Genomic DNA, 22,812 nt, shown 5'->3' with positions numbered 1-22,812 from the left:
GTTACGGACGCACACATGGACAAAGAGTCAGTGGGTGACGGACAACCCGCCAACAGACCTGCAACTCCAGGTGGGGAAGGTGACACGACAGGGAGGTGCAGGCGGCTGGGGCCATGAAGGGTGCTCCGTGGCCTGGGTGCAGGAAAGCTCCTGAGGCCCCCCTGCCCGGGCTGAGACCCGTTCCGCAGACACGCCCCTGGCACCCAGCCACCCACAGGCAGCTCCTCCCCTGTAAAGTCACATTCGAGCATTCGCTTGGTCAACACGTATTTATCACGTTATGAAATGCCAGGGCCTGGGCTAGACCCAGGAGTCAAGAGCTGGGGACAAAGGCACAGTTCCCGCCCTTTGGGAGCTTTCGATTTAGTGGGGGGAAGAGGGGAGCACACCAGGCAGGGGCTAGGACTAGAGAAGGTAACATCGAGACAGAACAAAATGATGTCCCAGCCACTGTCCACTGTGTTTTACATCACGACATAGAAATTCATTCAAAACAGTTTTTCCACCTAAAAATACAACACACACACACACACACACACACGCACGCACGCACACACCTGCTTCTCCCAACGCCAGGGAACTTCACTCCATTTTCCACATTAGCAGGGGCCGCTCCTCGTGGCAGGCTCTGCAGAGGCAGTGACCTCGGGGCACCTTGGCCCTGCTCTGTGCGGGGTGCACAGTAGGCATTTTATACATGCCGCCTTAAAGAACCTGAGCCTTTCCCTCCCGCTGGACCGTGAGCAGCAGCCCTGTCTACTTTGCCCTCCACTCTATCCCTGACCTTTAGTGCCACCAGTACATATCTGCAGGACAAACAGACAGAACTGCTCTAGAACCTCACAGGCTGTCAAGGAAGGAGACGCTGCGCAAACCCTGAGCCGCTGAGCCACTCTCTTTCCTCGAGTACAGCCAGGAAAGCTAACAAGGATCAAAACGCAAAATGCAACGGGAAACGGAGCTGACACCTGCCTCCGAGCTCCTCCCACGGGGTCTTCAAACTAGGACCCTGGAAGGTGTCACCAGAGGTTCCCACACCCCACCCCAGCCCCTGGCACTTTTCCTGTGGAACCAGGTATTTTTAGGCAAAGGAGAAGGACCCGTCAGCAGCGGCTCTGCCCGAGAGCGCCTCTCAGGTGTGCGGGCCCCGCCTGGCCGAGCAGCTCGCTCTCCCACCGGCGTTTCAGTTAGATGCACCTTCACATGCGTGTTTGCCTTCTAATTTTAGACTCTCATTATCCTGTGAAGATCAATGCAAATGTCTCTTCTCTTGGAACAAGTGTGCACTTTGGTTCAGAGTTATCCAAAAAATGTACGAAATGGAGTGAGAGGCAAAGTGGAGGTGATGGTTTCTAGTCAAGATGCTTAAAATAATAATAAAAACAGAGCATTCTGTGTGTCAAATCCCCCCACGTTTTGCCGTTGAAGCAAACATGAAGAGACAGGAACTCAAGGAGAGAGAGTCCCCACAGACAGGAAGACTACGAAGGAGGAAGGGGGACCTTCCCTTAATGTGCACGGGGGCTGCGGCCCAGCGCCAGGCACGTCCTCACCTCACCCCCAGACCCCCACCTTCTCAGGCCGTGTGAGGCCACCAGACACCTCTCTCTCTCTCTCTCTGTCTCTGTCTCTGTCTCTGTCTGTCTGTCTGTCTCTCTCTCTCTCTCTCCCAGCATCCCTTCCCCTTGATCAACAGATCCTGCTTCTAGGAACATGGTCTAAAAAAACAGTCCAAGAAGGACCCAAAAAGACACGCAGCCCAAACCCCACCACAGAGTTATCTCATACAGCAACAAGCAGACAAAGAAGCCTCAGCCCAAATAACAGAATAACAGAAAACACCAAAAGATCCAGGAAGCAGGGGAAAGAAGAACCTGGGTTGCATGCTCGCCCGGGTCTAACCCCCTCCTTCTGGCTAACTCACACCACTTCACAGATTCTGGATCTTTCCAGAAAGGCTGTCTTCCTAACACTCAGACATCAGCCGGCCCATGGCTGCCGCCAACCAGAGGGTGAGGTTGTCGCCCAGAGCCCGGTTTGTCTGCCTTCGCTCTGATGCACAGGTTTCCTAAAGGACCTGATTTTCAGTGAGAGGAACTGGGGCTTGTGATGTTTAATTGATTTTAAACAGCTAATAAGAGTAATTAATAAAATGGGATGGGGGCATCTTTGCTGCACTATTTGTACACAGAGATATTTAAAACCACCAGGTCAGAATTAATCTCTACCTCAAGGTTGCGAGTCATCCTTGACTATACATGTGTGTCTGCACACACACACACGTGTGCACATGCACACATGCAGACACACCTATATACACATACATAGAGGGAGAGAGGGGATGAGAAGAGGAGGAGGGGGGGAGGGAGGAGGCAGGGATCCTGTAACAGAACAACAAAGCACCACTATGTACTGTGTGTCCCGGGTCCCCACTCTGCTGTCCCAGGTTTCTGCCCTGTAAGTCCGGTGTGTGATTTCCAAAGGCACAGCTCTGATCCCTTTGCGCTGACAAGTGCATTTGTCAGCACCCTCCTCACCGTTCACGACATCTGCAACCTCCCGGACCCAGAGCTCTCCGCCCTTCTCCGACGACTGGGGGAAGCTTCCCACTGCCCCACACTCATCCACATCATCTCTCCCTGGAAACAAGACGCATCTTCTCCCCACATCTCTCTCCTGGTTTGATGCCCACATCACTCTAGAATTCACATTTTCATTTCATGCTCTCATCCAACGTGCCATTTGTATTCTCATCTCTGCCTTTACAATGCTAGGTCGAGTAACACACTGTTTGGTCTGCAGAGCATTTTTCCAAAATGTGAACTGAAAGCAGACAGTTCCTAAAAGCCAAGACATTTCACATGAAAATCCAGACTTTCAGGTTCTCCTGAAAACCGAAGAGCTGGCACCCTGAGCCGTATTCCCGCCTGACCACGGCCGGCTGGGCTGAGCGGCAGCGCCCTCCGCAGGCGGGACAGGAGGTGGCCGCACTCCCCACCCGTCCCCAAGCCTCCGACGCCAAGGCTGGCACCAAGGGACAAGTCTCACCGTGGCTGCTTGGGGTCCCGGAGCCGCTGCATCCTCCACCCTCGCTCAGCGCCCAGCCAGAAGCCAGCCAGGCTCTCCGGGGAGTCCTCCTAGCACGGGGCCCGGCCCCACCAGACAAACGGTCCCTTGAACACGGGTCATAGCATCAGGAGCTGACAGGTACTGAGTCCTCGGCCAGAGAAAAACATTTTCCACACTTGCTGCACTCGATCCCACCAGCCCTCCAAGCCTGGTGCTAAAGGCGGGTAGAGAACTTCCCCAAGTTCGCTCAGCTGGTGTGGGCAGCCCCGGATCTGAGCCAAGTGGGTCTGAGTCCAGACTCCAGCTACCAATCCCTCCGCCCTGCTCCCTGTCCTGGTGTGAACCCACAGGCTCCAGCCCGGCACACTCCCCACCCAGGACCCCTGCTTCCACTGCTCCGTGGGAACTCTGCTCAGAAAACTTCGTTCAGAAAACCCGGGGTCGGGAGAACCTCTCTCAGCTTCAGGAGCACCACAGCCAGGTGCAAAGCCTTCTTTTTTTTTTTATTCATTCTCACGGAGGATAGGGAAGAGGAAAGAGAGGGTACTGCTAGAAATTGAATTCTAGTACAGAATATCTCTTCCAAGAAATGGAAAAGACTAAGAAAAAGGAAGTGAAGAGAATAAAAATAGAAAGTGAGAGAGGGGAAATTAACGCCTACTGGGCACCAATGCTTTACTGCAGGTTGGCCTTGTGATGCGGCAACTGAGGCTCAGAGAGGTGAAGTAACTTATCCAAAGCCACACAGCTACTAAGTGGCAGAGCAGGGATTCAAACCAAAGTCTTTATAATGCTGAGACTCTCTGTGGCTGCTTCCCAAGATCCTTAAAGCCGGCTTTGTGACTATTTTCCTTTCAACCACCACCCAGGAGAGGCACAGGGGAGAGGATGAGGGTCAGGTTGAGAGACTCAGTTGGCTGGAGGCCAGCAACAGGCCTCTGCCCTGTGGGGCTTTACGTGTGACCAGTGGAAACTGCCCAGCCCAGGCCTCATCCCTGCAGGCACCTCAGCCGAAAGCAGAGGACGGACAGACGTTTAAGCCCTTCTTCTACGTGCACCTTGGTCCAGGCACCGACTACAAAAGGTGAAACTGCCCCCACTGCAGCAGCGGTCCACGGCAGGCTTGTGTCTCCTACTTCAGCACCTGTCCATCCAGCTCGCTCCGAGCCCACTGGCTGAGAGGCACTGTCCAGGCGCTGGGACAGGGAACAAGCCGACACTGACAGTGTCCTCACAGGGCCCACGGGTTGCCCCAGGTAGGAGTACTAAGTATCCAAGTACTCAGGTACTAAGTACTCACATAATAAGTACCCCAAAAAACAATCTGATGACAGTTTGGGTAAGTGCCACAAAGGAGAAATTCAAGATGCTAAAAGGGCTTACACCAGAGGACCCCATCTGGTATGGAGACTGGGAGGGGGCCCAGGGACCCCAGGCGGCACTTAATCCAGCCCTGGGTCTAAGAGTTTGGGTCTGAGCCCAAGTGGCCTGGATCCAGATGCTGGCTCTGCTGCCCTCCTGCTACGGGACTGCAGGTGCGCAGCCTCAGGTCCCTGGGCCTCAGTTTCCTCATCAGGAGAATGGGGTAATAGAGCAGTGTCTTCCAGAGCCGTCCTGAGGTTCCGGGGTGGTAAAGCAAGCAGAGCCTGGTGCCTGAAGCCACGAGCTGTCACTGGGACAGATGGCAGCTGTCGTCCCAGAACCATCACTGGCCCACCTTCTAGCACCTTCACCACAGGGAAGAAAAACACACCCGAAACAACCACCACACAGAGGAGGGGTCTGCAAAATGATGCCTGTTGTTCCACTTTGTTTGTTTTGCTGTTGCTTGTTGCATTTTAAGCATCGTTTCATATCGTTTCAAACACTGCGCTGGGCATGCTGGTGGGGAGGAGGCAGGGACCGTCAGGAGGTGCTGGCGGGGTCCACCACTAAGGAACCTGTTCCTGGGAGAGACAGGCCCGTTACGGACAAGAATGTCCAAGGGGGAGTGAACCATGGCATTTTCACCAGCAGTGACCTTGGTACAAAAGAGGCACCATGGTTTCACGGTCTGGCCAAGTCCGTAACCCCGGGAAGGGTGGGACGCCCGGCTGGACTGGGAATGAGGGTCTCCGGAGGACGTACCCACCTGGTTCTGCCATCTGTGGCCTGCAACAGAATGGCCAGGCTGGACCTGGGGGAAAAGTCTCCACCAGAAATGTCACCTGGACAGGGCCGGGCAGACCCCATGGGGGGACACTGAGAACCCAATGGGTCTGGTTCCAGCCACTCCACGTCCTCCCTCTGATAGGACAGGTGCATCACCACGACCCCCACACACCGAATGTACCTGCCAACCTGCAAGGTGTGACAAGCAGGGAAGACAGTGGACCAGCCCCCAGGGGCGTGGGCAGTGAGCTGTCTGGGGAGCACGGTGCTGTTCTTGTCTGGATCCATCCAGAATTCTGCTGGCCACCTTGGATCAAAGGTCTGTGGTTTTTAACTGCCCCTTGGATGGGCAAAGTTGTCACCATTATGATGTTATGGCACATAGAGGTATATACACTGTCACCTGTCAACAAAATAAATAATAGCTAATGCTCATGAAGCTACTGTGTTCTAGATGCTTTCTACCGATCATCCTGTTTTTTCAGCATAGCATCAACAGGGTACAAGGAATGATACCAGGGCCCCTACACACATTTAAGGATGAGAACACCCCACAAGGTAAGTATCCTGACCGCCACGCGCGAGCTGCAGAGTTTTCCAGAAGTGGAGCCCAGTTCCAGGCAGGTCTGGCCCACCTCGGGCCTCCCCCTGCCTGCTGCCAGGGAGTGTGAGCGCAGATGTCAGTTGCTGCACTCACATCGAGGCTATGTCTCTCACCATCAAAGACCTGAGGGAGCTCACAGTTTCCTCATCTGGAAAGCGGCTTTGAGGATCAAATGGGCGGAAACCTGCGAGGCACACGGCAGGCCCCTATTAAATACTAGCTGCTATGAACACCGCTTTCTCCAGACCTGCTCCATGCCCCCTCCAACCTCCCAAAGACACAGAAACTGATTCACAACCACTGGCCCAACTCAGACTAAAGGGAGAAAGAGAAAGGAGCTGAGATTTTTCTGAATGGTGACTTCTGGGGCCCGGCCCACTCAAAATTAAAGTGATACAAATACAGACAAATCATTTGTCACCATCAGACTGACACTGGCAAGAACCACTGTCAACCAATGTGTGAGGAATTTGCAACTTCTAACACTTTTGCAGGAAGATAAACTGATAAAATATTTTAGGAGGATGGCGTGACGACACCGTACAGACATGAAAAGCACAAAGACACTTTACAAGACACTCATCGTCATACGATTACAGCCCAACTGTAAGGAGCCCAAAGAACCAACCGGAAAGGCTGCCAGCCACTTCACACAGACCCCCACAGCCATTAATCATGACTATGCAGAGCACCGAGGGGTCATCTGTCGCGTGGGACGTCGGGTCAGACACCAGTGAACACGATGATTCCTCTCTTCTGTGGTTTATAAATACATAAAAATAACGCCAGCGCACACAGTGAAACATTTACAGGGATCCATCTCGAGGTCATGGGATTAGAGATTAATTTTTTACCTTCAGTCATGTCTAAGTTTGGCAAATATTTCCCAAATTTTTGTAATGAAAAAATCTTTTTAATAAGCAAAAATGTAAGGAAATAAAAGGTAGACAGACTTCCACTCTCCTTCCTGTTTCAGCCAAAGGTCAGCCCCTCCATCTGCGATTCTAGAACGGTGAGCACACTCAGGGCAGTGGGTTCCACCCTCTGAGACACGGGGCCTCTCTCCAAGGCGGCAGCCACCAGTCCCATGAGGCTAGTTAAATATCAAACGTACTAACACCAGATAAAACAGAAAACTCAGTTGCTCAGTTGCCCTAGCCACATTTCAAGTGACCACCAGCCACCCGTGGCCAGCGGCCGCCACCGCGGGCAGCACGGAAGCAGAGCACTGTCATCATCGCAGAGCGTTCTATCAGAAAACGCAGGTCTAGCGTGAGCGCTCTGAAGTGTCACCAGAGAAGATGAAAGCATGAGAAGTGCAGGAGTTAGCAAACTCTTTCTGTAACGGGCCACGTAGTAAATACTTGAAGCTTTGCAACTATTCATGTCTGCCTGACAATGTGAAAGCAGCCATGGACAATACGGAAATGAAGGAGCGTGGCTGTGTATCAATAGAACTTTATATACAGAACAGGAGGGGCCGGAGTTGGTCTGGCTCAGGGCCCACAGTCTGCAGAGCTCTGCTCTAGCAAATCTTAATATCGGTATCATTTCTAATAGTCACAGTCTTAGCCCATGACCACATGGGGGCTTTCCCTGCACTTTTCCCAACCAGGGAAATATCATCATCACCCCCATTTTACACATGGGGAAACTGAGGCCAGGAGGTGAAGTAACCAATCCAATTGGCGAGCTGGGATTCAAAGCCAGGCCAGCCCGACCTCTGAGGCTGTGAGGGAAGGAAATAAAAAACACATCTGGCCTCTAGAGCATTAAAATACTGCCTGTCTCAACACCTTCCAGAAGCTGCATAAAGTCTGAATCCATTGTATGTATTGCACAGGCGATAAAATGAAGATCAAAAACTCTGAAGTGCCATGGAATAATAAGGGCATTAGGAAAGAATTAACATAAAAATTAGATGTTTCCCAATAACTTTCTATGGTTGAGTGGTTTGGGAGAAAATATTCTTTGTAAAATTCAAAATGGTAATTAAGTTAAAACCCATTAGTTAATCTATTACAAAGTCTTTGGTTTTGTAAGAACTTCTCGTTAACCTCGATACTATTACCCCATTCAAAGAGCAGGACTCCAAAGCCACAAGAGGTAATAAATTGTGGGCATGGGTGCTTCATTATTAAAATTAAATATCTCATTAGCTGCTCCTGAAAATACCTTTTACAGTGAATTATACAGCCACCTGTGACATGCAAACTGAGGCAATATAAATGGGTCGAAGTAAATGAACCCCTATCTGCAAACCCTGACTTTTGTGGGGAAAAAAAAGCCTTAATCCTCAGCATCACTCAGTGCTCAGGAGCCCACATCCTCCCGCCGGCAGAAGCCGCTGACTGAAGTCTCCCCTCATCTCCCCTTCAACTCCTACACAGCCCCATGGACAATCTACATTGGAAAACCTTCTGGAACTTTCTGGAACTTCCCAGTAGCTACCCAGAAGACTGACAGGGAAGATGGGCTTGGCAGCAGGGGAGTGGCGGACATGGGAGAGGGTGTGGACTACTTCCCGGACCTTCATGGGCCCTGCGATCCGGGTAAAGTCACTCCTTCCCGCTGAGCCCGTGATCATCAGGGCTCTGAGTGGCAACGACCGACGCCCAGTCCACACCAGCCGGAGCCCAGAGGGAACAGTGTCTAGGTGGGAAGTCAGGCAGAGCTTCACACACAACTGGGTCCGGGGCCCCGGTGTGCCCCCGGGAACTCAACCCTCGTTTTCCCCTTGCTCAGCTTTCTTTGTGTGGGGCCTACTCGTGGGCAGGCCCACCGCGGCCAGGGAAATGACCGCCGTCGTTCTAGGCTTCTGTCCCACCCGCTCAGCGAGTGGCCTCCCAGAAGAAAGAAAACATCTCTTTCCAAAGCTCCAGGTAAGCCTGGAACAGGCTCTTGTGGTCAAACCTAAGGCACGTGTCCATCCGAAAAGCCATCACATGGGCGCGGGGAGGCAGAGCTGTGGGGGGAGTGGGTCAAACACATACTTTGCCGGGCGGGTGACAGTGCATTCCACACGGGCTGGGATGGCAGGGGGGTGTGCTTCCTCGAGGGAAAGTCACCCCAATAGTAGGGAGCCCACCTGGGGGGGAAAGGAGGGGGCGCTGTGGACCTCCACCAACTTGGGCCGCGAACCCCAAAGCATCCAGATGGAACCCCAGAAACCAGGGCCAGGCTAGCCCATGGCTGGCCCAGGTCTGTGAGGGGCCAGAACCCCTGCAGCCCCCTCCCCTCGGTGCACCCAAGGAAGAAGGCTGGGAGGTGGGAAACACGGGAGGAAGTCTCTGCTCAGCCCAGGCCACTGCCAAGAGGCAGGAGCTCAACTCTACCACACAGGGGCTTCTGTGGGCACGGACACCGTGGAGGACTGTGGGACCCCCGCCTGTCACAGCCCCGCAGCCTGCTGACCCGAGGAGGGGCCGAGGGGCCTCCCCGAGGCTGGTGCGGGGCACCTTAGAGGACCATCCCCTATCGGCCGCACAGTTCAACTCTCTGGGTCTGAAATCCCATTTCTTTTAGGAAACAATGGTGTGATTAGATGGATGTTTTGTTTTTTCTTCACCACTGTCCTTTTTTGTTTCAAAACATCCCTATTTGGCCAAAATCTAAGAGGCGGCACTGTTGCCCACTCTTCCTTTCTTGGCTGAGTTGCCCCTACTGGAACAAGGTGACCCCCCCCCAGTGGCCCCTCCAGAGCCACCCGAGGACCCAGGTCACGGCTTGGCAAACTTCTTCCCCTCCTCGTGGGTGAAAGGGGGTGAGCAAGCTTCCTGGTCCTTGGTTTGGGGGACAGGAGAAAAGGGGCATCTGAGCATCTGCAGCTCCTGGGGGCTTCTCAGAAATGCAGGCTCTTAGGCCCCTCCAGCCCTCACAAGATCCCCAGGTGACCTGTTTGCACACTACAGTGGGTGTGCACATAAAAGTTTGAGAAGCCCTGGACTGGCTTTATTCCAGGACCTCTTCTCGCTAACTGTGCCAGCAGAGGGTCTCAGAGCACAGCCATTTGCCCCAGACGTGGAGACTAAAACCACGCTGGCCTGCACAGATGTCACTGCTACTATGGCTCTTAGCCCCTGCCCTGACTTCTACTCAACAATAGTGGGGAGCAGGTGTTCTACTTTGCAAATGCTGCCAGGATGCAAAACACCAGAAATGGATCGGCTTTTACAAAGGGGGTTTATTTGGTTACAAAGTTACAGTCTTAAGGCCATAAAGTGTCCAAGGTAAGTCATCAGCAATCGGGTACCCACTGGAGGATGGCCAATGGTGTCCAGAAAACCTGTTAGCTGGGAAGGCACGTGGTTGCCGTCTGCTCTGGAATTCTGGTTTCAAAATGGCTTTCTCCCAGGACATTCCTCTCTAGGCTGTAGTTCCTCAAAAATGTCACTCTCAGCTGCTCTTGGGGTGTTTGTCCTCTCTTAGCTTCTCTGGAGCAAGAGTCTGCTTTCAACGGCCATCTTCAAACTGTCTCTCGTCTGCAGCTCCTCTCTCAGCTCCTGTGCATTCTTCCAAGTGTCCCTCTTGGCTGTAGCAAGCTCGCTCCTTCTTAGCTTATATAGTGCCCCAGTAAACTAATCAAGGCCCACGCTGAATGGGCGGGGCCACACCTCCATGGAAACCATCCAATGAAAGATCTCACCCACAGTTGAGTGATCACATCTCCATGGAAACATCCAATTAAAAGTCTCCAACCCAATCAACACCAATACGTTTTCTGCCCACACAAGACTGCATCAAAGACAATGGCGTTTTGGGGGACATAATATACCCAAACCAGCACAGGAGGCACAAAGCCCATACCAGGGGTCAACGTCCACGCGGGGGCCCCCTCACCTCAGAACCCCCACAGATCCACCCCTCTCCATCACGAACCTTCTGCCAAATCCCCCCACCCGGCCCCAAACCCCACAGAGAGCCGCGGTTTCCCTGGCACACTCAGCAACCCTGCAATAGCCTGTGTAATTCCTCTTCCCTCTTGCAGACCCCAAGCTCCTTGGGGTGCACCAGGGCTGTGACCACCTCCTCCTCCCTGCCCCCTCTGAGCCTCAAACGGTGCTTCCTCCAGACAGGTGCTTCGTCACCTGACGCACACCCAACGTCTCCCAAACTTCACTCGAGGACTTCACCTACTCTCTAGTCTATCGATACAGTTTTAAATGTTTACCTAAGTAGGTTTTAAAGGAAAATATGGCATCTATCATAAATAGAAACAGTATTTTCTAATAAAAAGCTAGACAAACATACAAATTTGTATTATGATGGTCTACTTGCCTCCTAAAACTGCCCCACGAGCCGGTCAGCTGGAAAGTGGCCGTCGGAACCTGCCCACTTGGGGGCGATTTGTAGCCGGGTTTTAAACCACGGCCCAGGGTTTTTAAATACTACACAAACACATCTTCTTTCCTCTAGCTGCGTACATCTCTTGGTCTGCAACCCGCTGTGGCCCATTTCATCACACCCCGACACCGGAGCTGGGTGCTTCCTGCTAATGACTAGCCAGCCAGAGGTGCAAAAGCGGAAATCCATGGTACTTGTCTTGACAAGTGGGGCCTGCATCCGGTGTCACCCACTGGGACTGTTTTAAGGACAATTTGGAATTGAGAGGATTTTCTCTTATTTTTGCATTTTTGAAAAGTTCACCCAGAATCACAAGGACTAACCGATTTTCTGAGCTGCCCACCGACATGCCCCTCTGCAGTTCACTGCAGGAGCCTGGAGCCCCGGACCTCACTCGGCAAAGACCTCGGGGGCTGGGCAAGGCTCAGGGAGCCCGGAGAGCGGGTGGCACCAACGACCACCCGCTGGGTTGGTGGTAACGCACACTGGCATGAACCGGGAGATGCATGGCCGGGAGGTGACGGCCGATCCCACCTGGGACACCTGGGCTGAGATGGGGTTAATCTGTGGGTTACCGAGAACTGGAGAAATGGGACCCAGATCCCACACACATTGGTCATTTCTTGAAGGACATGATCAACTTGCTTCTAAGCAAACAGCTCCAGAGACATGGCATTTGTGTTACACGTGACACTGATGCTTCTACAGGGTTACTAGAGCCAGGTGCCTTGCAAGTTTTGCTAATAGCTCCTATGGGGCGGCAGCACCGCTATCCAGCTTTACAGAGGAGGAAACCGGGGCACTGAGGTGTTGATGAGCTTGCCTGGCCAGGGTGGGAAGGGTAGACTCGAGCCCAGGCATCCGCCCAGGGCTCCCTTATAGTAGCAGGAAGCTCTTACCAGGAGTAGGCACTAAGTGCTTTCCCAGAAGCTGTTTCCTGTAATTATCACAACAACCTGTGAGGTGAGAACCATCGTAACAACTAAAGTAAACCGAAAACAGAGGGGCCCCAGGCAACAAAGCTATTTGAAAACAGTGTCCCAGCTGCTGTCCTGGGACAAGTCAAAAGGGGTCTCTTCTCTCCTAGGGCTCAAAACTGGGGTGGAGGTGGAGGGAGACAGAAATATCAAACAAATGACCTTAAAATTACGGATGAATTCCAGTGCAAAAGCACAATGAAAGAAAAAAGCAGGATGCTAGAACGTCCAGCAGTGATGAGTGGAGAGAAAACAGAAGAGAGGAGCCCAGGAAGCGGAGGGGAGAGTCTCACCCAGAAGCCAGGAGACCCTCGAGGAGACGGGGGCAGCCGGCAGCGGGAGCCCTGCAACCAGCAGAGCCGCGGAGAAGCCCCTCGGAGCAGAGGCCAAGGGCACTCGCCTCGGAAGCTCGCCCCTGCTCCAGGGGCCATGTTCCCGCCTGTCCCATCCCCACTCCCCTGCATCTAGCAGCATCCAGTGCTGGTTTGGGGACCACCACCCCCATCCTCAGTCCTGGAGCCTGGAGGGAGCTGACCCACTGGGGTACCAGGGGCGGGGGGGACCATGCCCCAGCAATGTGACCCCCTCAGCTCCACACCCTTCTCGGCCTCCCTGGGGACCTTCCTTTTGACAGAGAGCAGAGATCGCTAAACTACAGGGGGAGCTGCCCCCAGAGCCACCGTGGGGAGCCGGGCTGCCAGGGAAGGGACCCAACCCAGACGAACAGGGAGGGGTGCAGGGGACGGAGTCCCAAGGGCGCAGCTTGAACGCGTGGATCCCACCAGGCCTGAAGCCAAGGGAGCACACGCCAGGGCCTTTGCTGTTCGCCGTCTGAGTGGGGCGGCCTGTAGCTGGCAACCACAACCCGAGTGAGCTGCTTTCGAGGGGCGCACTGGGGCCGGAGGCTGGGTGGCAGGGAAGCCAGCGCAGTCACAGCTCATTTTGCAGGGGGTGGAGGGTGGAATCCTGAGCTTGTCTCTATCCAGAGGACAAGGAGGGAGAAAGGGAGCCTGGGGATGCAAACGAGGGGGCCCTAGCAGACGGGGGAGGTGCTAGAGGAGGAGGGAGCCAGCCACCCCTCCCCTTGGAGTGGAGGAGGTGTTGGGGGGATAAGAACAAAGAGGAGCCTCCCTGGGGCAGCCCCAGAACCTGTTCCATGACAGGGGAGAGCAGAGGTTCCAGGCTCAGAGGGACAAAGTAGGGGCTGTGGTGAGGGGAGCCAAGAAGAGGTAGTCACCCCTGGAGCATGGGGGGGGGGGTACAACTTGAGAAAAACAGCAGGGTGCACACAGGGCTGCCCCAACTGCCCCACAGACCTCCGTCGCATCCCCTAAAACTGGGCGACTTTATACGTTGAGTGTCACCTGCTCGTGGTGGCAGTTACACAAATCCATCCAGGGGAGAAATGTTCACACAACTACACACCCAGAACGTAAACGGGTGTAAGTAAAAACTGGCAAAATTCCACAAGGCCTTCAGGTTCGCTAAGGGAGTTGTGCCAGTGTCAGTTTCCTGGTGTTGATCGGTGTACCTGATCCTTGATCCTTGATCGGGGAAGATGTTATCATTGGGAGAAGCTGGGGAAACTCTCCCCGTTATTTTTGCAACTTTTATGTGAGTCTCAAATTCTTTCAATATAAAACATTTTTAAAACCTATAAAAAGTCTTAAGTGAAGTCGCACATCTGTCGCTCGTCTTCCTGGCTCCACGACTCGAAATCTTTGGTCTTAACACGCTCTCCCGTCTTCCTCAAACCCAGCCTCCTCGGGGCCCGTCTGAGCAGGATTTCGGGGGAATCTCTGGCACATTCAGGCACCAACAGGCAGGTGTCCCAGGCCCGCGAGGTGCCAGGAGGAAAAGAACGTGCTTTGTGCTTGTGTGAACTTTGTCAAACGGAACCCAGGGGAAGAGGGGCTCCTCTGCGCCCCGGAAGCGAGCGGCTGCCTTTGCACGTGTCCGCTGCTCAAAGCTGCAGCCCGGGAGCCCCACTCAGAAGCTCGTCTGTGGAGCCTCGGCGCGGATGCTCTCTGTGAAACGCCTGATTCTAGTTTCCAGCCATCGCTCGCCCCTCCGCAGCGTCCTCTGGCCTCAATGGCGGGCCTTGTCCTCGAGGGGCACAAAGCCGCCTTTGCCCGGGAGCCGGGCGGCGGGGAGCACCAGCTGAGCTGGGGGTGCCTCCGGCGCCATGACTGGTCCCATTCTTCCCCAGCATGCTGGGGCTGGCCCTGCCAGGGAGCGCGCACAGCTCTAAACTCCTAAGTGCCCCTCTCCTGGCAAGTGGCGAGTGTAAATAAATCTCAGGAGGAGGAAATGGGAGGGAAACATGGTCCCCAGAAGACAGTGCTCTGAAGTGGTCAGACGAGTTGGGAACTTCTAGGCAGAATCCTTGCAAGGTAAGGACCTCCCCATCACTTGGGGCATTCAAGCAGGGACAAGACTCTAACTTGGCAGGGGTGCTAAAGAGCAGATGGAAGGAAGGAACCTCTGCCCAGATAGATAGATACAGAGAGAAAGATAAAGGCACGAGGGGACAAGGAAAGCAGACAGACAGACGGATATAGACAGCTAAGTAGGAATGGAGGGAGGGAGGGAAGGAGGGCAGGTAGGTGAGCAGAGCAGTGTCTTGTAAACAGGAGAGCACAGCTGGGCCGCCTGGGAGCTCCTGAAGGGCCTGCTGTGTGATCACTATCATCCAATCGGCTGACCTAATCGGTGTCATCCGGTCCCAGAAACGGATCTCCGAGCCCCACACCTCTCCCCGACTCCAGGCACCATTCCCTCCTGGGTCCCTGCCGGCCTCTCAAACAGAACCTGCCAGAACCGAACAGGTGACTGATTGGCTCCCACCTCCGCCCGCTCATCCCACAGCCTGCCCCCAGCACAGTCCGGGTGCTCAGGCCAAACCCCTCGGGGCCCACCTGGACCCTTCCCCATCTCACCCCAAAGGCCTGAGCCCTCAGCAAGCCCCTGGAGCCCACCCAGCCAGGGGCCCCTCTCGCCCCCCAGCCCTGCCACTGTCTTGGTTTGGTTTCCCCTGAGAGCAGAGCTGGAGGTGGGCTTGGGGACAGGCAGGAGAGCGGGGTGTGGGGGAGCAGGGGCACTCCTAGCACAAGCTGCAGTAGGGGGCAGGGTCTGCGGGGCACTCAGAGCCACCCCGAAGGCCCTCCTGCTGGGTGGGGTTGGTCCCCCGGGTATTAACTCCCCTGTCGTTCTGTCTGCACTTCTGCAGCAAGGAGAGGGTCCAGGGGGACCCAGCAGCGACTGGGGGTGGCCCTGGGTGTGGGGTGCTGGTAAGTGTCTACCAACCCCCTGGGGGGCGGCGGGGAGCCCCTATGCAGCGTCCACCAATTCCCGTGGTATAAATGTTCCCACCACAGCCAATCTCAAGCTACCAACGGGCGTCCACCAGGACCTGACATTCCTGAAACTGTAACCACGGCCCCTGTGGGCTGGACTGTCCTCGTCCAGCACGTCCGACACGGCCGCCACACTGGATGAGTCGGGACCACAGCCGAGGAGGGACGCAGAGGTGGCCCAAGGGGATGTGACACAGGCCCCAGAGACACCTGCTGTAAACAGCCTGCTCCGGCCACCGTAACCTCCCTCTGATAAATGCCCTGCTCAGTCTAGTCCTTACACTGCAGCCAGAGACCTGTTTCAGGGGTCAGCTCTGAAATCCAGGCCCCGGGCTCCCAGCTGCCGCTTGGACTCGTCGGCCGCAGCATCCTCTCCCCGTCACTCACTGGCTTCAGCCTCACTGGCTTCCTCGTTCCTCGGACAGAGGCACAAACCTACCTCGGGGTCTCCGCACGGGCCATGCCTCAGCCCAAACTGCTCTTCTCCAATGTACTCACAAGCCGGGCCCCTCGCTGCCGCCTTACTCCTGCGCAGCCCACCACGTGCGTTTCAGAGCGCTGATAACTCCCCACCAGCATCTCTGAATCTTCTTTATTGTCTGTTTCCCCTCGTCCCCTAGAATATTCACACCACAAAGACAGGGATATGGCAGTATTCACTGCTGTAGCCCAGCTCCCCAGACACTGCCGGGCACGTAACAGGCACCAATAAATACTTGTTGAACGGCTGCAATCACAAGTCCTGGAGGGAGGGCTCGGATCGACTTCATTTTTAAACTCCCCGCGGCAGACAGCGGAGCTCGTGCCTGGCTCTGGACTCCTGGGCTGGATGCCCTTTGCAATCTGGCCCAACCCTAGTACCTTGGAGGCACGGACCCCTACGGGAGCAGCCCGAGACCCTCACAGTGTGAGCCCTAACAGCCTGCTCGTGGGCTCCAAGGACAGAAATCCTCACGTCCGTCACCGCAAACCAGGAAGTTCACGGCCACAGATGCAACGCAGACCCCGAGTCAGTCAGCAGCAGGCAGGAGAACCTCACCTGAAAGCCAGCACCTGCCCAGCGTGTCTCAGGGTACGCAGGGTGCAAAAGCCAAACAGCCCCAACTTGTCATTCAAATCAGACAAGACAGTTTTACAAAGAAAACATGCATGCCTCGAAACTCAGCCGGTGACCGGGGGGCTGTCTGTCTGGCCTGGCCTGCTCAGTCTAACTTTGGGGTAAAAGGAGGCAAGTTAGGATAACTTGGGAAATTGAAATTGGGCAAGTTCATAAGAGAAGAGGCCCCAGAAGACATTGCCAGGTTCCTCCCAAGCAGCCAAGAGCTCCTACAGATGATTTCTCTTCATCTTAAGTTCAGCTTTAGGTGGGGGCCATGAATAGAATTCTAAATATACTCGAGCATAGAATTAAGTGGGATCTTCCCATTTCTAAGCAACACACAGAAAGTGCATCCGACGAGACTGCGGTGACGTCAGCCACCACAGGTGACCTGCATGGACCTGAGCCAGGGGCTGGGCGGTCCTGCCCGGACATCACGGTCATAACTCCCCAAAGCCACCAAGCTCCCTGTGTGAACCTGGGGCCCAGCGGGGTCAAATGAACCTCAGATTCCAGAGCAAGTCCAGGATTGACCCTCCCCTCCGTGCAGAACTTACGAAGAAAACCCACGAGAACTGCTTCCAGGACTCATGACCCCTCCACCCATGAAGGATTTTAAAAGTCCTAAGTGGAAGGGCACCTACAAATTCTACACACCACCTGACCACCGGCTTCTTCTCAAAACTGTCCCAGGATCCATCCCAGCCAAGAGGAGGCTGAGCAGACACAATGACTCAGTGTGACGTGGGAGCCGGGACGGGATCCTGGGGCAGAGAGCGGACATCAGGGGAAACGAGGGAAGTCCGAATCAAGTATGGATTTAGCCAATAACAAGATATCAACATTGATTCATGAATTGTGACAAATCGACCGTACTAATGTGAGATGTTAGTAACACGGAAAACCGGATACAGGGTAGGTAGGGACCTTCTGTACTATCTTCCCAACTTTTCTACAAATCTAAAACCATTCTAACCTTTAAAAAAGTATTTTAACAAGTACTGTCCTCTTGACATCAGGCTGAGAGAGGGAGGTTTCAAAGGGCCGAGATGCCTTCCTGAAGTTGGGGGCCCAGAGTGGGTGCCTGACAGGTTGCTGAGAAAGCTGAATCAGGACTAGCTTAGTCTGGACACTGATGTTGGAAAAATCCTACATGTCCTGGGACCTGCCCTGAAAATTTTTTGAAGGGACAGTGGGAGACAGAGAGTAATTTGTATTTGGTGGTTGGGTTATGTCTTGACATGCATTTGCTCAAATGTACCAGTTAGTGTCGGTAACCCACAGCTGCGTAACAAACCACCCCCAAAACACAGAGGCTTAAAATCACTGCTCATTCCTGTGGGCCAGAAATGTGGGCCAGGCTGGTCTGCTCCTGGCAGTGAGGGGCTGAGCTCACTCACGCAGCTGCCATCAGCGGGAGCCTGGCCTGGCCAGACCCCCCCACGATGGCCTCACTTGCGGGCTGGGCAGCTGCTGCCGGCTGGTTGGGGGATCCCGCAGTCCTCCTCCAGCAGGATGGCCTGGGCACCTCTGCACGGCTGTCCATGGCTTTTGCCCTCAGAAGCTGCACGGTTTCCTAAGCTCTAGCCCCAGGAGTCACGTGGTAACACTCTGGCTGCCTGTTTTGGTCAGAGCCAGTCACAGGCCGTCCCAGACACAGGAGACAGGAATCCACCTTTCAGCCCCTTAACGGGAGAAGTGGCAAAGTCACCATGCAAAAAGGGCATGGAGGGCAGGAGGGATGGCTGTGGCCACCTTGGAAACAACCATAATAGAGTTATTTTCCTCTTTTCACAGTCGGGGGCTCCAGCACAGAGAAGGCAGGCAATGCACGAAGGTTGCAGAAAGAGTAAGGGACAGGGTCCATCTAACCCTCAGGGGCTGGTCATCCAGGGTCAGGCGCCCGGCTGGAACGAAGCTCCAGGAGGACGGGGGAGTCACATGGCACCCCCAGCAGCTAGCACCACGCCTGGCTGAAGGCTGGGCAGGTCCCCTAACGTAGGACGTGACAGAGAGGAGCTAACGTGTCATTCAAACTCCCTCCCAGGGTCCCAGGAGCCAGGCCTCTGGTTCTCCTCTGGTTAAGGGCCTGGCGCCTGCATCCGGTGCCTTCTCAGCACCCCCTTCACTGCCTCAAAGACCAACCCCTCCTTCCCCCAAACCGGGCTCTCCTCCAAACTTCCTCACCTGGGTGCACAAGTCACACTCCTGGAGGTCATGCCAGCCACCCCCTCCCTCTTGCTCAGATCCAATGCAAGCCCCGTGCATCCCATGCACTAAACACCACAGCCTCCGTCTCCTTCCCTCCATCACGTGCCTTGTGGGAGCCTCTCGACACCCCAAGCTACAAACACCGTGGTGCCCCTCTTAGGGAGGAGGAAACCGAGGCCACCTGGTGCAGGGTCTTGCCCAGATCACTGGCAGGGCCAGGCTCAAGCCCACACCTGTCCGGCCAGACAAGCAGCTCCGAGGGGCCTGGCCCCAGCTCCCTGCAGGAGGGGCCACCACGGCCCTCGCCCGGGGTCCTTCCTGCCTGTGGCCTTTCAAAGACAGGAAGGAATTATAGAAGGACACGCACACGGTGACTCACTCTCCTGGTGATTTTTGACAAAAATAAGCACAAAAACTTATAAAGGAGATTATTGCCTGAAAGACAGATGGCGAAGGTAACCTTAAAAGATCTGCCTCTGAATCTCAGCCACGGCACCTGACCCCACTGCCTGACTCTTCCTCTAGGAAGACACAACCGTCCACTCAACCCGTGTCAGAGAAGAAAACGGAAACAAAAGAAGGCAAATGACTGGAATCTGTATTTTCCTATCACAGAGCAGCTGCTCTGTGCTAACATCCTCCTGGAATAAACTGCTATTAGTTAATTTAAAAAAGCAGTGCAGAGACCAGTTATTAACGTATTTGTAGGTTTATCTGCAGCTGCACGCATTCCTGGGAAGCCGTGCGCTGAGCCACTGCCCACTCGGCCTGCCCGTCTGCTCTCGGAATTTCTACCCAGGCAAGGGCCTTTCACCCGAACTCATTTTGGGCTTGGGGCACCCCCTCACTTCCGCTTCCCCTGTGGGTTGTGGGTGCAGGGGAATAGGGGTAAGAAGCAACTGAGGTATCAGTGACCCAACAGCCAACTAATGTTTACTGAGCACCCACCACAAGCAAGGCTCGCTCCTGGACTCAGGACAGATCTGCGAACAAGATAAATTCTTTACAAATAGGGTGCAAACATATCCCCCTGAAAGTGGGAAAGAGCTGGGAAAACATGAAAAGGAAATAACCACATTAAAATGTCCATACTGTACGAAGTCTTGATCTGGGGTCGGACAAGCTGCACTGCCCAGGGGGAGGCAGATGGGACACGGGCCCCCAGGCCAAGCAGCCCCGGAGCTTCCTGTCCCCAGGCCCCCCCATCCCCCTCCACCCACACCTGCCAGAGCCCCCGCAGGACGCCGCCCTGAGCCCAGGGCAAGGCGCCCAGTTTACTCCATGCTGCACCATTAAATGACCCTCACTACCCACCCTCCCCATGAAAACAAAATGAAATAAAATAATGAACTATCCTAAATTCCCCTGCTATTTCATATTCAAACAGAACCAGATACTTAGCAAGGATTGGGGGGGAGGCAGGGAGTGAGGAGGGGGCACCTCCTTCATCTCAAGCCGTCCACACTCTTGGTCCTTCCTTCCCGAGCCCCCACGCCAGCCTCGACCAGCGGGACCTCGTGGTTAGCTCAGCACAGTCACTGCCTCCTGTCCCATTACACAGTTTTGCCTTCTGCCTCCCTGGTCCTGGCTCCTCCACGAGGATAACGGGGTCCTGGGCCCCAAAGGGCAGCCTGCCGTTCCAGGCCGAGCTCCCACGAGCTAGCTCCAGGCCTACGTGGGGCAACGAGGCGAGGAGGTTCCAAGACCGTCAGAGGCCTGGCGCGTTTCCACTATGGACACAGGACGACCATGACCAGGTAGGTGGTGGGTCCGGGGAGGACGGGGACCCGCGGAGAAGAGCCCCCCCGCCAAGCCCGCTGACCTGCTGCCACCCGAGGATCAGGGGCCGACGGCTGTGAGCCACCGAGGCCCGGAGGCTGCTTTCGCAGCGGCCTGAGACGCCTGGTGCAGAAACCACAGGTGGGCAACACAGCAGGGGCAAAAGCGAGAGGACCAGCGCCGGACACACACACACCGTCACTGACCTGTCATTTACACACATGTTCGAAAGCACACACGAAGCTTATCGTTCTTATTGTTAACTTAACAATGGAGAACATCGTTCTTCAGGTAATAAACATAATCTTTTAAAGATAAAAAGTTTTAAAAGTGTATGCCCCTCTCCAGACAGCGCCTTCCAGTGGGGGCGCCCCCCTTCCACCCCCGGCCCCACGGAGCTCCAGCTGCACAGCAGCGCCAGATGTGTCCGCAGATAAAAAAGTGAGAATCCACGGGTCACGGACCAAGAACTCACAACAGCGTCTCCCCCATTTCATTTCAACCAGAACCAACTCCGTGATGTTCTGCCAGGCCTGTGCCTCCTAGCGCCACCCTCACGACTTCTCCCCACATTTCTGTGTACCAACACCCTCCCTTCCTTAATATTGTAGGCCCATCTTCCCTTTGTGTCAGTAAATGTGATTCCTATGAACACTACGCCATCACGGTACATGGAGGACCGGTATCCCCGTACCCAGGCAAATAAGGAATGTGGGGGGCGGCCGACGGGCAGCAGGTGCCCCGACAGTCCGGAAGCTGGCGCGCGTCTGGAGCCTTCCGCAGAGGCCCCGATGACGAACGTGCCAGGTCAGCAACATCTGGACGCGTCCGAGTTGAGGACCATGACTGCCCAGAACTCAGTGGCCTCAGACAAGGTTTCCCAGCCAAGAGAAACGGAAAGATGTTTTCTGGCATTTCTTCCTAACTTTAAATCCCTAGAGCTAGTGACCACAATAAAGCAAACACTTTCTCTACATAGAGATACAAACTTTTAAAAAAAAATAGCATCCAAAAATAATAGTAACAACAAAAGAACGGATTTGTACGAGTACTGGGGCCAAGGGTGATTTGTTGAAGTGCTCTATGCAACTCTACAACAATGCGTAATAAACACAATTACTAAGTCTCGCAGCCGCAGCTCCTACCCTCTCCTCGCTCCTAGGTGGATTTAATTTCGAGCGTGGCTGCCGACTAATCGATGGCAAAGCCTGTGACGTTGAGCCCATTAGATAAGGCACAAGACCAAGCCGGGGAATACTGGTCCTTCGACAGCTCTGCAGACAGCGATTCTCCGCCCGCACATCGCCTGAGTTCTATAAATAGATGTGGCCCTGGTGGCCATTCTGGCTAAAGGACCCAGGAGATGGACGAGTAGGCCTAAGGCTGGGCTTATGTGATTACAGATACACATCTGCCTGATAGGGGATGGGGACGAAACACAGGTACCCGCTCCTCTAAAACACAGCTTTCCCTGAGATGCAGCTGGGGCAGGCAGAGGGGGCGGGGCAGGTGGGGAGGGGCGTGGCAGGTAGGGAGTGGGTGGGGCTGGCAGGGCAGGTGGGGCATCAGAAGATCCTGGACTCCAAGGGCTCTTCAAGCCGCCTCTTTCCACTGTGGGCCCACCGGCTAGCACTCAGCCTCCCCAGCCCACTGACTCTCAGGCATTCAGATGAAGATTAAATAAAATGAAGTTTGACCATCCAGTATATAACACACTGTTGACCATAGGCACATTTTTATTCTGGCCATTGATCATTTACCAGACTGTCATCTCCATGTGGGGCAGTGACCTTGTCTGTCTTGTATGCTGGATAGATATTATTAAATAAAATTTGCATCACACCTCTTAGTCCAACCTTTAACCTCTCAGTGAAGAAATGCCATGAAGGTTTATTTTTTGTAAAATGACATGGCAGGGACGACAGCTGATGACCCAATAGCCCTTCTCCCCTTCTTCTTTACCTGCTCTTGATGGGGCAGCAATGCATCTACCTAAGAGGAAACAAACCTACGTTCCCCGCCTCCTCCAGGGAAGGCCGTGTCAACACCCTGCAGCCCTCACCACCCCCTCTTCTTCCCGCCTGGGAGGTTTCTTGTTGCTGGAAATGGGGATACAGGGAAAGTGTGGGTGAGGTCAGGAGCCAATGGCTGGGGAGGAAGAGACTGTGGCACAGCCGTCCAGAGGACAGGGTAGGACAGAGTCAGACTCAGGACCCAGAATCC

The 22,812-nt window shown here is 54.5% G+C and overlaps 1 protein-coding gene across 4 annotated transcripts in view; it reads right to left on the bottom strand.

Moving 5' to 3' along the window:
- Positions 1 to 22,812, bottom strand: part of PHACTR3 (phosphatase and actin regulator 3) — a 237,698-nt gene that overhangs the window by 182,272 nt on the left and 32,614 nt on the right. The window contains exon 1 of one of the 4 annotated variants that reach the window (XM_037811592.1): positions 3,049 to 3,324. The exons of the other annotated variants lie outside the window; for them this stretch is intronic. The gene's annotated coding sequence lies outside the window, so the exon portion shown is untranslated. Of the gene's footprint in view, positions 1 to 3,048; positions 3,325 to 22,812 lie in introns of those variants that run through there. 4 annotated transcript variants of the gene reach the window in all.

The sequence above is a fragment of the Choloepus didactylus genome, chromosome 19, assembly GCF_015220235.1.
Source record: "Choloepus didactylus isolate mChoDid1 chromosome 19, mChoDid1.pri, whole genome shotgun sequence".
Taxonomy (NCBI): Eukaryota; Metazoa; Chordata; class Mammalia; order Pilosa; family Megalonychidae; genus Choloepus; species Choloepus didactylus.
This window is presented reverse-complemented; position numbering and strand designations above follow the sequence as displayed.